Here is a 15,158-nt window from a genome sequence, read left to right on the forward strand (position 1 = left end):
AAAGACAGGTAATTTAATTACTGACGATGTGCTAAAATATTTGTTAAATGAATGGTATTTTAAATATAAAGTATTTAAAATATAAAAAATAAACAAAAGTAAAATTTAAAACAGACAAGTGTACGGTCTATTTGGAAATAAAGGAAATTAGTTGTCTATTTCATTATTTAATGCATAAAGTAGGCTAGCCTTTTTAAATTAAGTTTTAATTGATCTGAAACATTTAATTGCAGTTTTATTTCCTGTAAATAATAGTTGCATCAGATTGATCAAATTGACCCTAAATACCCGCGTGAACAGGGCCACACTTTTTTTTTTACATTAAAACAATGATACAGTGTCGTCTGTCTACAACTGTCAAACACGTCAGAAAAAAATTGCTAATCTCTGCAAATGTTTGGTTAGCTTATAAAACAAACGTTGCCAGGTTTAGTGATGTTAGTAATGCATAGAAAAATGCAAAGCAGAATTCTCCTGAGGTCATTAACCCACTGATGAAAGCCACTTTGTGATGGCTTTTAAGGTGGTCAATGAGGTTTGTTGTTTTACCATGGAAGGTTTGGACTGAACAGGAGCAAAGGCTATCTGATCAACATTAGATTGCAAGAGTTTGTTTCGAGGAATGTAGACACGGTAACCTCATGCTTATGATGCGGTAAAACCTTTAAACTCCCATTAAAATAACGGCTTGATCTTCATACTGTAGAATCGTGACAATATTCAATTATTGAACGTTAGCCATAAAAATCGTTATCGTGATTATAATCCTTTCAATAATGATCCTTATTCAACCTTGCAGCCCTACTCTGTTGTGGTAATACTATAGTTTCTATGGTAACAACAAGTGCAATATAAACAAACTTTATTTATATAGCGTTGTATTCATTTATTTTACAACATAGGGTATATCATCCTACAATTCAACTCACTTTACTGTAGTAAAACTACACCATTTCATTTTATCAGTTTACTACTCTTAATACTACAGTATGCTGAAGCATTCATAAACAAATTAAATAATAATAGCCTAAAACATAGGCAGTGTACCCAACACTTAAAAACACTAGAATTTATTATAGGATTTACCTTAACATTCTAGTTTTTTATGGATTGTTAATAAACAGCGTAGCAATGTATAAACCACATCAACATTCTTGGAATAACCTAATCACTAGAACGATCTCTGGAGAGCAAAAGCATGAAGAGGAGGAAACACAAGGCACAAATTGAGTCTGACGGAGCGAGAGCAGATCAAGTGCATGTGATCAGCTAGTTTTGGGAGCTTGCAACCAGTTTTGAGGAAACCAGTGTGTGAGCAACGAAATTCCATCTCTTGTATTACATGATTGCGCTCTCGACTTGTAATACTATGATTACGACATTTGTCACCGAAACAAGGTCATGTCGCACGCACCCACAGCAAACCTCTGCAAACAGAGCGATGTCACATTCACCGCGCGCACAGAGTTCAATAACAGAGAGATGATTGGCTATTGCATGTTGACCTCATTTGTAGTTGTAATACCGCAAATTACAATTGGACTAGTGAAATAAAGAACTACAACACCACGAAACATGTAAAATGAGCATTAGATGTAGCGTTACATGGACATCAGAAAAATAAGACCTGTGCAAAATATTTAAGACCTAGAACAGCCAATTTAAGACTTTGAGGCCTTTTTAGACAAAGACCCCGTGGAAACCCTGGAGGAACTCCAGGATCAACTGCAAACCTTTCACAAATGGCGGATAAGTACAACAAATTAACTGTTTGTGGCACTGCTTAATCTGAGCCTGATCTTGCTCCGGTAAATGTCAGATATTTGTGTTTTGCATTCCGATATTTATTAATTGATCCGGCATTAACTTGTGCGTGGTAAATACCTGCATGTATGTGAGAGAGAGACTGTGAATGAGCTAGCAAAGCTGTGTGCAGTGTTGCCAGATGTTGCTGACTGATTCCAGCCCAAAAACTATCCAAAACCTAAATGCAAAAACAACCGCCCAATCAAATTCAAAACAGCCTGAGCGCATTGTGTACACGCGCACACGCATAAAGGTAGTCACTTTTGTCTAATCAGTTTTCCTACGATTACAATCACTCTCATTGGTTGGTGATTATCGTTTAGTGCGCAGTGAAAACAAATAATGACATAGTGGCCTACTAAATAACATTTAAAAAATGCCAGAGGCAGTCAACCATATATACACATATATTAAACCATGAGCAAATCAGATAATGAGCCTGATCAAGAGAAGATTAAACTGCGCCCTGGATTTGGATATTTTGAGACGGCAGCAAAGCTCAGTCAAGTCAGCCAGAAAAAGGTAGAGGTACATGAGGCTTATCTTAAAGTTTACACAGAGTGAGCTATTTTTGCTTGGTATATAATAGTAACTAACATTACCCATCAGATTATGCTACCAACACTGTCTGTGTGTGTGTGTATATATATTTGTCACGTGGCTCTTTAAAAAACTGCATTTGCTAAAAATCCCCAAAAATGGCTCTTTGATGAAAAAAGGTTCCCGACCCCTGTGACAGAACATACTGACAGTCAGAAGATGAGGCATCATAAAAGTTTAGGCAAACCTCCCGACACTAAAACCAGCGGTGTCAGAAGAGAAGGCAATAAAGCAAAACAGATGGCTATAAGGCGCCGTGTAGGATTTAAATCAAACTTCGCTTATCAACATGTGCATATACACCTATAAATTACTCGCATATAAACCTATACTATGTTCAAAACATGTATGAAACTTGCGCATATACATACAAACTTGATGCATGCATATACCCACATACATATAAAATCGGTCCTCACATATACTTACACATTAACATATGCACATACATATATACTCATATATACTCGATCCTCGCATAAACACCCAAATTAACACTCACTGCATGCTGGTATAGCACTCGAGCAAACTTACAAAATAAAATTCAAACATATTCATCAGGAATCTGGTTATAGCAAAGCGAACGAAATAGAAAGAATTTGATAAATAGTTATTAAATCTGTTAAATAGTGAAAATGTGTTATATAAAATATTAGTCTACATAAATGGAATATATAACATATATAAGAACTATTTCATGTTAAACCTTAATTTAATTAGGCAATTACATACACAAATATAAACAGACAGATAGAACCCTTAAAGGATGTTCAAGGGGAAAAGTAACCAGAACTATGAATATACTCATCTGTTTGTAAAGACTAAATACAAATAAAAAAGTGAACATTGTTTTTTTTACTAAATAAAAATAAAAAAGTTATAAGAGCCTGGAGTTATAAGGTTCTCTCCGCGTTCTGAATGATTTTCAGATATTGAGCTTCAAGGTTTGTGCAATCCATATAGCAAATAGCGTGTGTAACATTTGCCTTTTTTTTAAAAAAAAAAAGTTTAATGTAAACAATAAGCTGTCTTTTAATAATGTCAATAACTCAATTTTGAAAAAATATGTGAGATAGAACCTTATAATTCTAAAGTGAAAATATAGTAAAACAACAATAACATCAGGCCTATGTGTAGCTCTACTGTTGCTTAAAATGCTCAATCTTGTACAGTCATTATGGTGGACTTTAACAGACTTTCAATATGTCCTGTTTGTTAATTCACAGTAAAATGAAGACATCAGAATATAAATATTCATAACTATAGAGTTGATTTATTATGTTTAAGACATGTGCTTGTCATCTGTAATTGACAACATTATTAGACCGTTTGTTTTCACTGGTACAATTTAAAATTTCGTCATTATCAGATTCCTTCTTGTATTATATTTAACATTACATAAGCTAGAATAGTTATACTGACACTGTTAAACATTTATTCTCATGCACAACACTTTTTGTTCGCTATGAAAGAAAAAAACATGTTAACTAATGCTTGTCGTAATCAAAACTGTGAAATGCGATATGATCATTTAAATGATGTGCGCACAGGTTTGACTTTCACTTCCGAGTGCTGTCACTGTGAGAAAACACACACAACACATGCAAATCAAACCTCCCGCACGGCCCTCAAACGATCGCTCTGCAACAAACTGAACATTATGTGCAACTTTATTACCTGTTATTCACAGCCTATGCAGGTTCTGTTCACTAAAGTAGCTGTCATTGGCGTGCTGTGTGCACTCATGTGCGTGCGTTCTCGGCAGTAAACAAACAGCCTTGCGGTCAGCAGAATCTGATAATGTGGAAACTTTATATTGTACCAGTGAAAACAAATGGTCTACTAATGTTGTCAATGACAGATGACAAGCACATGTCTTAAACATAATAAATCAACTTAATAATTATGAATACTTATATTCTGATTTCTTCATTTTACTGTGAATTAACAAACAGGACATACTGACAATGACAAATGTCTTATTTTACCAGTGGAAAGAAATGGTCTAATAATGTCAATGGCAAATGACAAGCACATGTCTCAAACACAACTTCAGAATAATGAACAGTTATATTTTAATGTCATCACTTTACTGTGAATTAATAACTAAGACATTTTTAAAGTCTATTAAAATCCACCATGGCAAGTCTACACAAAATTTAGCATTTTAACCAACAGTACACATACGCCTAATATTATTGTTGTTGTTTTACCATGTTTGAGAAATAACAATAGTAATAACTCACTTATATTTACCTGTATTTGACTGACAGAATCCAGAGAAAATCCTGATTTTGATTAAGCAAAAATAAATTGTGATTCTCATTTTAGCCAGAATCGTGCAGCCGTACCGCCACAGCTACAATACAGCTTCTCATTCAAAACATTCCGTCTCTGTTGTTTTTTATAAGCGGGTTATATTTGCAGCAAAACCTATTAAAAGATAAGTGAATAATAACAGAGCAAACTTTCCTGTAACCGTAGTAGTGCTGCGAGTTATTTGTTTAACCCTGCAAGGCGACATGATGACTGACTGACAGGTGCGCGATGCCAGCAAACACAACGTAGCTTATAGTCAAGTTGAACAGTCTCCATAATTATACTTTATAGATAAAAGTCTATTGTTCTGCATACAAGGACTTTATCTTGCTGGAGTTTATAGCCGTTTCACTTTACTTTAGGGTGCATTAATGCCGTATTGAAGGTCTGTTGGAGACATTCATAAACATTTCTATCAAATCTAATAACTGTTGGAGACATCCTCGTTGGGTAAACGACCACGCTAAAGTTAGTTTGATGTTTGATATTCATTAGACATTCGGTTTCAAACCAATTAAATTCTTTGCTCCTGTTCACAAGCTCGTATTACATAAATGCAATCTCAACTTGTAATTCCGTGCTCACGACATTTGTCATTGAAATAACACCATCAGTAGTTGGAGGATCTGTGTAAAAGGCCTGCCGTCACAGCTGGAAAAATATCTTGGAGGAAACACTGAAATAACAATACTAATGAAATAAAGTGTGGTAAATCTGAGGCTTTAGTCGATGTGAAGTAGAACTGCACGATTCTGGCTAAAATGAGAATCACGATTGTTTTGCTTAAAATAAAAATCAGGATTTTCTCACGATTTTGTATATGTGAAATAAAAGTATGGTAAAAACAAACATATGGCACAACATCGATAATAATATTGTGTGGTCTACTGGTTTTAATTTTATTCTACTTATAATAATTATGATGTTGAATTATTATGTTTGAGACATGCTTGCAATCTGTCATAAAAAAATCAGACATTTGCCATTATCAGATTATATTCAACAACAATATACAGGCTAGAGTAGTTAAACTGACATTGTAAACATTTATTTTCATGCACAACTGTGAGTTCACTATGAAAGAAAAAAACATCAAATGCTTGACGCAATCGTAATTCTAAAATGCGACATGATCATTTAAATGAAGTGCACACTTTCGGTTTTATTTTGACTGCTAAGTGCTTGTTCATACTTCGCGCGGCTCCCAAATGATCTCTCTGTGCCACAAACAGAACATTATTTACAACTGTATTACCTGTTACTCGCAACATATGCAGGTTCTGTTCACTAAAGTAGATGCGCGCGCGTCTATCATTAAATAGAGCGCGCGCCCTCTCTGTGAAAACAGCTCACGGCCAGCAGCTCACTTCACAAAAATGACATTTTTAGGTGAATTATAACTTATAAATACAGTATGCGACTCATTCAACATCATTTGGAGGTGTCAATGTCACTGAGCAACGTATGTGAAACAATAAACAGACTCGCGCAGCCGCCTTTTCTTCTCTCCTGAACTTGAAAATATGGTTGACAGAATTGTAGAAATGCTGGATTAAGATCGTCTAGGGGGTCGAATCGAGATAGCAATCTTTTAAGCATTAATTGTGCAGCTCTAATGTAAAGTAGTTACATCTGCATAAAGTGCAGGATTTGAAGATCAGAATCATATCTGTTTAACAGAGATTCATGCATGTGGTCAATGTAAATGGAAAGTTTTCAGAAATCAGAGAGCTACATGATCAGAAAAAACTAATGAAGTGAGCAGGTGTAAACATGTCCATAAAAACACATTAAACATGAGGAAGACATCAACGCTACCTTAGAGAATGGAGCGACAGGTGTTGGGTAGCTCACAGGGTTTTCACCATCAGTGGTTGTGGCACAAGACAGCAAAGGCAGAACACTAAAGAGAGAAAATAAAACTGTCACAATCTGTACATCTTGCACTGTCATACCAATCTGCATGGAGTCAAGGTCTGTGCACAAATCATCTCTTTCCCCATCTATTTTCTTACAGTAGGTAGTATGTAGCACTGTGCAATTATTCGAAAATTAGATTTCAGCTTCTATCGATTATGAAAATCATTAATGGTGATAATCGATTATTCCATCGCCCTCTTTCCAGTTGTACACATCTGCTGCTCTACAAATCTCAGATTCACATGAAAATGGCTGAAAGCATGTGCTGTAATGTAACGTCTGCAGAGTGGGATGCGCATCTCTGACGCAGAAACCCAGACACACACATTCACAAACACACGCACACAAACATGCCGGTCGATTGAAGTCACACTGCAGATGGATATTATCGAGTCTCTACCCAAAGATGAAACCTCAGCATTATAACCAAGCAGTTGGAAACTACTGGAAACTACATGCTACAAAGAATACTTCATCTGCGTTTGTTAAAGGAAGGATCAGTAAAGTGAAACTTACTGCTGGACATGTCAGGATGGGTTTCTTCCTCCATTTCTCAAGTGTAAGTACGCGATTAAAGTTGTTGCCTCGTTGATTCGAGCTTGCAAATGTATTTAGTTGTGATTTATTACTTGTAACCGAGTGTACTGTATCAGGTTAACTGGCTATATTCTCTTATCGCGAGCAAAGTCACGTTAAAAACGTGACGCGTGCTTCTTTGTTTATGGAGCTCCGTGGTAGAGGTCTGCATTCCCGCGGCTGTCCCCACGCCAGATTTCTGCAGTGCGTGAATAAATTTGCGAATAAATCGCGGGAGCGGTCGGTAACGGGTTTAATTTGGGACGGGAGCGAGCTGGCTAGCAATATCACGAATATTGCTATGCTAATGAGAAATAGAGAGCTTTGCCTGTGTGTCTGCTTGGTGCTTGTGTGTGTGTGTGTTAGTGAAAACCTGGCGGGTGCGGGCGGGAGCGTTGTCGTCCGGAGGTGTGTGTGTGTGTTTTTGTGTGTGGCAGCTAAAATCCACGCCTACACTATCGAGCGTGTATGAACTGTGATTACTTTCTATATTGCTGATTAGCTGTTGGGCATTTCATTCTCTGACTGAAGGCAGTCAACCAATCGCGACAGACTGTCATCGGTCCAATCAGCGCAGATTAGCTTCGCACTAAAGAGGGGTTTGGGAACAAATGAATCACTGGACGATTCAAACAGGAGTCGCTGGAATAATTAGGTAAAAATAAATGCAGATTATAAGACCATGAAAGTGTTTTTTGACCTTGCATGCATAATAGACTGTTGTTGGAGACCCTTACAACCAAGATATGACCCTATTTCATGTATAATATGGGCTCTTTAATGTTCAAATAGGTGTCAAAACGCTGTGTTTATTGATTATTCATATTAACCCTCATTTGTGTAATAAACGAGTTGAGATCAAAAGACACGCGAAAGAGAAAAAATTAAAGTGACAGTGCGCAATATTCCTGCTGCCGCCTGTTTTCATCATTACTAATCAAACAAAAGGAGAAAACCCCTCACTGCTCAACTGAAGGACTTTTGTAGATAGCTTTATTCTTACAGTGAAGATGCTTAAAGCAGTTTGTTTCATATTTTTATTTTATTGTGTTTATTTCCCTTTCCTTATTTACAGGGAGGAAAATAACTGCATATATGCAGGTGAAGTCAGAATTAGTAGCCCTCATCAATTATTAGCAACTCTTTCCCCCAATTTCTGTTTAATGGAAAGAAGATTTTTTTCACATTTCTAAACATAATAGTTTTGATAACTCATTTCTAATAACTGATTTCTTTTATCTTTGCCTTGATGACAGCACATGATATTTTACAAAAGATTTTTTCAAAATACAAGCATTCAGATTCAAAGTGTAATTCAAAGGCGTAATTAGGCAAATCATTAAGAAAATATTATTTAAAAAAAAACATTTCACAAGAGCGCTAATAATTTTGACTTCAACTGATAATAGTTTTGAATAATCGTGATTGCAATCAAGATCAAAATAATCATGATTAAGATTTTCCCATAATCGAGGAACCCTAGTAGTATGGTTAACATATTTTAAGACATTTGACATGAGGAGGATGTAAATTCACCCAGCACTTCAGGTATAACAATCAGTACATGTGTGTGCCCATGCACAGAAAATATTAACACACAAACAATAAAGATCTCACATTAACGTTAGTTAATCCTCTGAAATTAACAGTGAAAAATAGACCATTTTAAATTACTGATAAGAGTTCAAATACAACTGAATTTTATAACAAACTATTTAATAAAAGTTGTTTTTCTTGGTCAATTTAGTTTAATTGAATAAAGCTAACAAACTTGGCCTGATTGTACAGTGTTAAACATAAACATGGCCAATAAACAACATTATAAATCTACATCTCGCGCATGTAGCAGGCCAGATTAACCTGAAAACATCAATGCTTGAAAATAAACCGGAATTTAAGCATTTGATACTCTAATGGACATCACTACAGTAATTCGAAAGACTCTTTAAAAGTCTACATGATAAGTGTGGTTAATCTACAGTGCATTTCTCGTAATTTCGATTATATGATTTATCAGGCGATGACGGCCATTATGCTAAATGTACGTGAAGGACAGAGCTTACCTTACTGTGTCCGTCAGTCGTCACTTCACTTCAATGCTGTGGCAAAACAGACGCGGTTAGTTGACATCGAGTAAAATAATTAAGACATAATGACCTTTTTATTTCGTAACGAAGCTCAAAACACGCCGCGTCTGTAAAGTCTCCCGCTTAGCACTACAGGCACCGTCCGTTCAGTTCTAACGTTAGCTTAAAATGGCGCGCAAACACTCGGCTAACCACAAATAGCCTGACAAATGCACCACAGACAGAGTTATGTGGTGAACACTTTCAAATGACATACAGTGTTCATAAATATATGAACATGATCATATAACTGCCGTATTTTGACATCAACACTAACCGAATCCGTTTGATGACCGATAAAACTCGCGCGCAGCCTCGTGACGGTGTCGTTTGAAAATGAGTCTGCTCGGCTCTGTGAATCGGTTCGTGAATCGGCTCTTGAACAGCGAGTCTCGGATCAGGCCAGAAAATAATTCATTTTTTTATATAATAATGTAAAACACAATGTCTTAGCATTTCTTTATTCTACTCGACCACACGCTCTTTCATAAAGTTGATGATTTGTTTATCCTGAGTGTTAAAAGCGAGTAAATATTTCGTAAAAAAGTAAAAATGAAAGAGCTAAGGGCTGAAACCAGCTCAAATGTTCTTAAATAACGTGTTACAGTGATGTAAACCTGTACAACGAAACAATACAACGAAACCCCGTTTTAGGAGATGTTTTGACGGATCACAGCCACAGTAACTACAGCTAACAGCTAAATACAGTTAACGCTAGCATTACTTCAGAAAATGCGGCATAAATTCATCATATTTGGCCTTTTAGACTCTGTGGAACAAATGTAGCTGCTGCCTGTCGATCAGACAACGCTTCTGTGGTCATTCTTGCTGTCAAATGCGAGGAAATGATCGATGAAAGGTTTAAGATGAACCGCGGAGTTTCAAACTGTACCTGCAGCGGCTGAGTAACACGTCACGCGCGTGCACACGAAGCGGAGCCAGGTTTGCCCCCGGAGTCCGATTGAGAAACAAAAAACTGACTCCAGGACAGACATAGAGCACAATATAAAGACAGACTGGCGGTGAGTGGAGAATCCCTATGCTGGATTCAGTGACTGAGCACCTCTCCCCTGTGCTGCCGCTGTGTGTGTGTGTGTGTGTGTGTGTGTGTGTGTGTGTGTGTGTGGTGATAGCCCTCACGCGCGCTCGTTATTAATCGATATGAAACTGCCGATCAAACTGAACACAATCTCACATCAACAGCACACGGCAGCGACGCGTTGATAAAACAAATGATGATATTAGAGGACAATCAGCCCGGCGAGTAGTTCAGCGCGTGTGCGACTCTGCTGTGATGTTTGCGCATGTCATATTTGTCCTGAGGCGATTTAAAGCAAGACACAATGATACTATCAAACACATCTACGATGATAAGGAACTTGGCTACTTACTGAGTGATTGACGCACAGCAACTCCACATGAAGACAGGAGGAATGTTGAAGGAATAGACAGAGTGAGGAGAGCTCCGTTACAGCGCGCTCGACAAGTCTGAACATGTTCCCCCCACGGCACGCATGCGCGAGGCAGGCGGGTCTATTTCACAAAATGGCGATCGAGACCGGAAGTAGGGAAAGCTTTGTTCCGGTCGCGCATCTCATTCATTCTTTAGGTGCGTCTCAAATCGTACACTTATGCACTATTCTATGCCATCTTGTAGTATAAATAGTGTAAGTATTGCGTTTACACTGAAAACTCTAAATAATAATAATTAGTGCACTTTAATTAGCCGGATGATTCACTCATTCAGCCGGTAAACAGAAGTGTGTATTGCTGGACACTTCACACACAACGACCGCAGCTTTGCCCACGTAGCGGAAGGGGCGGAGCTATCGGCTGCACATGCTGGATAACTTCATTTATTTTGGATTATGAAAGGAAAATTCTCCTACACTTACAGTAGAAGTGCAGTTAAAGCAGTAATAAAGAAACAGATAATGAGGAAATGGCAGTACATCTGGGAAGCAGGAGGAAATGTAAGGCATATGTAGAATATTCAGCCACTGGGTAAAGGGAGGCACTCGAGTGGGAAAAGGACAGAGGAGAATATATTATCCAGACTAAGAGCTGGCCACACTGGACTCAACAGTACAGTTAATGGCAGAGCACAGAGCAGGTGAGTGCGAGTGTGTGGAAAATGGATCTGTTGCAGGCCCGTAGTCAGCCTGGGGAAAGGGCTGGTTCTTTTTTCCTCCAAAATTGGAGCTTTTGCAGTTATACGCCTCACTTTCTGTTAAACTATGAGGTTAAATGCTGCATTTTAGTGACATTTTTCTGCTGCATTAGCTAGTCAGATGTCATCATAACCACACATTTTATATCATTAGGAAAAAATAGCAATCTGTTAAGGGTTTAAAGTAAAAAACTGTAGCCTACTGTCATTTATCAGACAAAAAACAAACTGGCCAATTTGGCCATTTCAATAAAAATTAATAATTAAAACATAATAATAATAAATACAATAATAACAACTAATTCTTCAGAATTTTTCTAACCTTTGGTTAAAAAAGTACATTTTAAAATTCCTGGATATAAACAATATTTATTAAATATAATATATAAATATATTCAAATTAATTTAATATGGTTGCTTCCAGGGCATCATACCTTTTTATTGCTTATTTTTATTTCAGAAATAAGAATGAAGTTACCTGAAATACATTTTCTCTGTTTAAAAACAACCCAGTAGTGACAGAAGACTTCTCTCACATCAGATTATAAAGTCCCACTAAAGCAACAGCAGACAGAAGATTCGGTTTGGCTCTTTTGGTCTTTTTCGATGGATTATTTTCATTATTTATGATGGCATATCAGTCAAAATAGGACAAATGAGCTCATGTATGGGACAAATTCTTCCGAAGGCCCCTGGCTACAGGCCTGAATAGTTAGAACACAAGCTGTATGCTTATAGTAAACATGTTTTAATAGGATTTTGGCTGTAAAAGCGCACCTACAGCTGTTTCAGGGGCAGAGCACATTTTCTGCAGCTCATTATTTATTTTGTTTTTATTAATTTTGACTAAAAATGATTAGACCTATCCAGTTTCATCTGGAATTTTTTTAACTATGTAATGTTTTTACATGCAGGCAGCTTTGATCTTTTGCAAGATGTGATATTATGATAATAATTGTACTACTAATAATAAGAAGAATAAATGTTAAGTATTTGGCCCAGTCGGCGACGGCTGGCTGGTTTCGAGTTGGGCCAACCCAATCAGAGGTTACCCAGACGTCCGGCAAGATTGTCAAACCAACAGGAAGTGCCACACAAGATAATTGTCAGAGATGGACCGTAAAACAAGCAAAGGTGGTGCCGAAAGTGTCAGAGAAAGCAAAGAAAGTAACAGCAGACACTGCCAAATGCATACAGTTAACTCAATTATTGCCGAACGGTTTAAACTCAGCTGCTGCATCAGACGACAGCAGACCCATGGAGGAGATGAGAAGAAAACAGAAAATATATTTCAGTAAATCATTATACTGAAACATGCTACAGGGTTCCCGCGGGTCCTTAAAAAGTCTTAAATTAAAACCCGGGAAATTAAGGTCTTAAATTGTCTTAAATTTTACCGTAAAGTGGCTGTAGGTATTAAATATTTAGCCGGTCTGCTTAATGACGATAGGGAAGCACAGTGGTCCACCGTAAAACATCTAATAGTTGATTAATTCAGTATGTGAAACAGGAGAGAAATTACAGTCTGCGTGATGTATTAGCTTATTACGGTAGGTCGGGTACAGAGTACAGACGCTGACGCCGGTCTGCACCTGCGTGCGGTCATTACGCGGTTGTTGATGTGAGGTTCAAAATGCAAAGATGGGAGAATGTAAATTTAAAGACGTGGCAAAGAGGCAATGTGTAAATTCTGCAAAAAGACCTTTTCGTTAGGGACCATGAGGCTCAAAGTCATCGAGTATCACATGAAAGGAGGAAAGCAGCCGCGGGACGTGGCAGCAGCTCATAGATATATACACAGCAGCTAGTCATAGCGGGTCCAGGTTAATCCCTGCATTGTTTGCAGCTCGACCTAACAATGTTACTAGTTCAGACTAGAGCTGAAGATCTTTGCTGGTTTGGACTTTATTTCTATCATTTTAGACGGGGTCGTGCCGGGCTTGCACAGTGAATGAACAGTCATGTGATGCATTTCGATTAGCGCGAGGAAGTAATCAAATTGTTTGTTACAACATTGAATCCATCCCTGCAAAGGTGAAACAAATGATGACGTAGATGTCAAAAAGAGCGAGTTATATCAGCGGTCAGGCCAGCCGCCTGTTTTAATCGAACAGTCAATGCAGTCGCCAAAGTATTCCGGCAGTCGCTCATACACTGTGTATTACGGTAGAGCACCTATGAGCAGTGTCCAGCGAGCTGACAGGACATGACGAGGACACTCGCTGCACTGAAACCGCTGTCATGGAAAATGAAATGAATGTTCCTGACTGGTGGAAGATGAACAAACAATCCTACCCAAAACATGCTAAATTAGCCGGATCAGTAGTGCATCCCGGCCAGCAGCAGCAGAGAAAGGGTGTTCAGTGCTGCTCAGTGAGCGCAGGACTGCACTAAAGCCATTTACTGTGGATTCAATAATGTTCCACCACAAAAACACAAAACCTAATCTTGATGAGGAAAGAATTTCAAATTATAACTAAATATTAATAAAATCACAGTGTAGTCAGAGTATACAGGCTAATGCTGGCATTATTCTTTCATTATTCAGCTTCACCATCGCCTTATTGTGAATAGAAGTGGCAAAACAAATCCCACTGAGCCTTTATCTTAATTTCGTTATTGCCAAATATCCGTCATCATTTATCATTTATTTTAATTCATTTGCTAAGAAAGACTTATTTTTATTGGTGTGTTGGCCAATTTAAAGGTTAAGTGTATGTACCCAGGCCTATTTAGAGTGTTGAGATGTTAAGATGGTACAGAGGGCTTATTTTATTCTTATGTTCCAGCTTGGCCTGTAGTCTATGTTATTAATAAGTACTGTTAACACATATAAACAACTCATTCATGAAAAAAGACAAAAGAGCTGTCTGCATGTGCACATTAGGATAATGTCGGGCTATAAACGGGTTCGGGCTTTTAAAAGCTGTCAATCAAAATGTTCTTGTCGGGTTCGGGCTCTATCGGGCCTACCTATCATAGCCTGATTACAGCTCTAGTTCAGACGCCCCCTCACAGTCAGCTATAACAGTTTCATTTCACCACCAGACACCCAAAAGGCAGGTACTGCGGGTTATCCATACTGTGACGAGGCACAATTTATTTTAATCTAATAAAAACATTAAAATGAGTAGCTTGTATTCGTTGAAGGGCAAAAAGGTTTGAAGAAGGGGAGAGAAACTCAGCTTATTTTTATAGATTGGAAAAAAGCAGACAAGATAAAAATACATTAGAGAGAAAAACTCAAATTTTTGATGATACTGAATCTTCCAATGCTAATGCCACTTTTATAGAAATTTATAGAATTTGACATTTTCTAAAATTAACGCTACTGATTTCTATGACAGCATTAAATCACACATTCCACTAATCAGTTCAGAGTTTCAAGAAAGCTGTGATGCGAAGATTTTATTAAAAGAACTAGAAAATGCTTTGCGATCTTTAGGGTTGTGCGATTTATTTTATTAGTTTTTTTTATTTTTACAAGTAATTTGAATTTACGTTTTAAGACGATTTAATTTTATATTTAATCAAGGCATCGCGATTATTTTATAAAAGTATTAGCTATGCACCAATGGGCTTTGGTTCACTCTCTGTATGAAGCAGGTCGCACAGCAGAAGCACACTGCACCATGCATTTT

The 15,158-nt window shown here is 37.5% G+C and overlaps 2 long non-coding RNA genes across 11 annotated transcripts in view; one reads left to right on the top strand and one right to left on the bottom strand.

The window, feature by feature from the left end:
* The window catches only part of LOC147843746 (uncharacterized), a 3,917-nt gene extending 843 nt beyond the window's left edge, over positions 1–3,074 (top strand). The window contains exons 1-2 of the long non-coding RNA XR_015490703.1: positions 1–419; positions 480–3,074. The exon at positions 1–419 is cut by the window's left edge and continues 843 nt beyond it. This is a non-coding gene — a long non-coding RNA (uncharacterized LOC147843746). The remainder of the gene's footprint in view (positions 420–479) is intronic.
* Positions 1–10,859, bottom strand: part of LOC137495509 (uncharacterized) — a 27,646-nt gene extending 16,787 nt beyond the window's left edge. For 5 of the 10 annotated variants that reach the window (XR_015490696.1, XR_015490695.1, XR_015490700.1 and 2 more), the window contains exons 1-3: positions 10,739–10,859; positions 9,285–9,320; positions 6,544–6,628 (exon numbers count right to left, since the gene is read on the bottom strand). This is a non-coding gene — a long non-coding RNA (uncharacterized LOC137495509). Of the gene's footprint in view, positions 1–6,543; positions 6,629–7,161; positions 10,267–10,738 lie in introns of those variants that run through there. The other 5 variants (XR_015490702.1, XR_015490698.1, XR_015490699.1 and 2 more) reach the window with 3 other exon arrangements.
* Positions 10,860–15,158: the final 4,299 nt, after the last annotated feature.

Source organism: Danio rerio, chromosome 5 (assembly GCF_052040795.2).
Source record: "Danio rerio strain M-AB ecotype USA chromosome 5, GRCz13ab, whole genome shotgun sequence".
Lineage (NCBI taxonomy): Eukaryota > Metazoa > Chordata > Actinopteri > Cypriniformes > Danionidae > Danio > Danio rerio.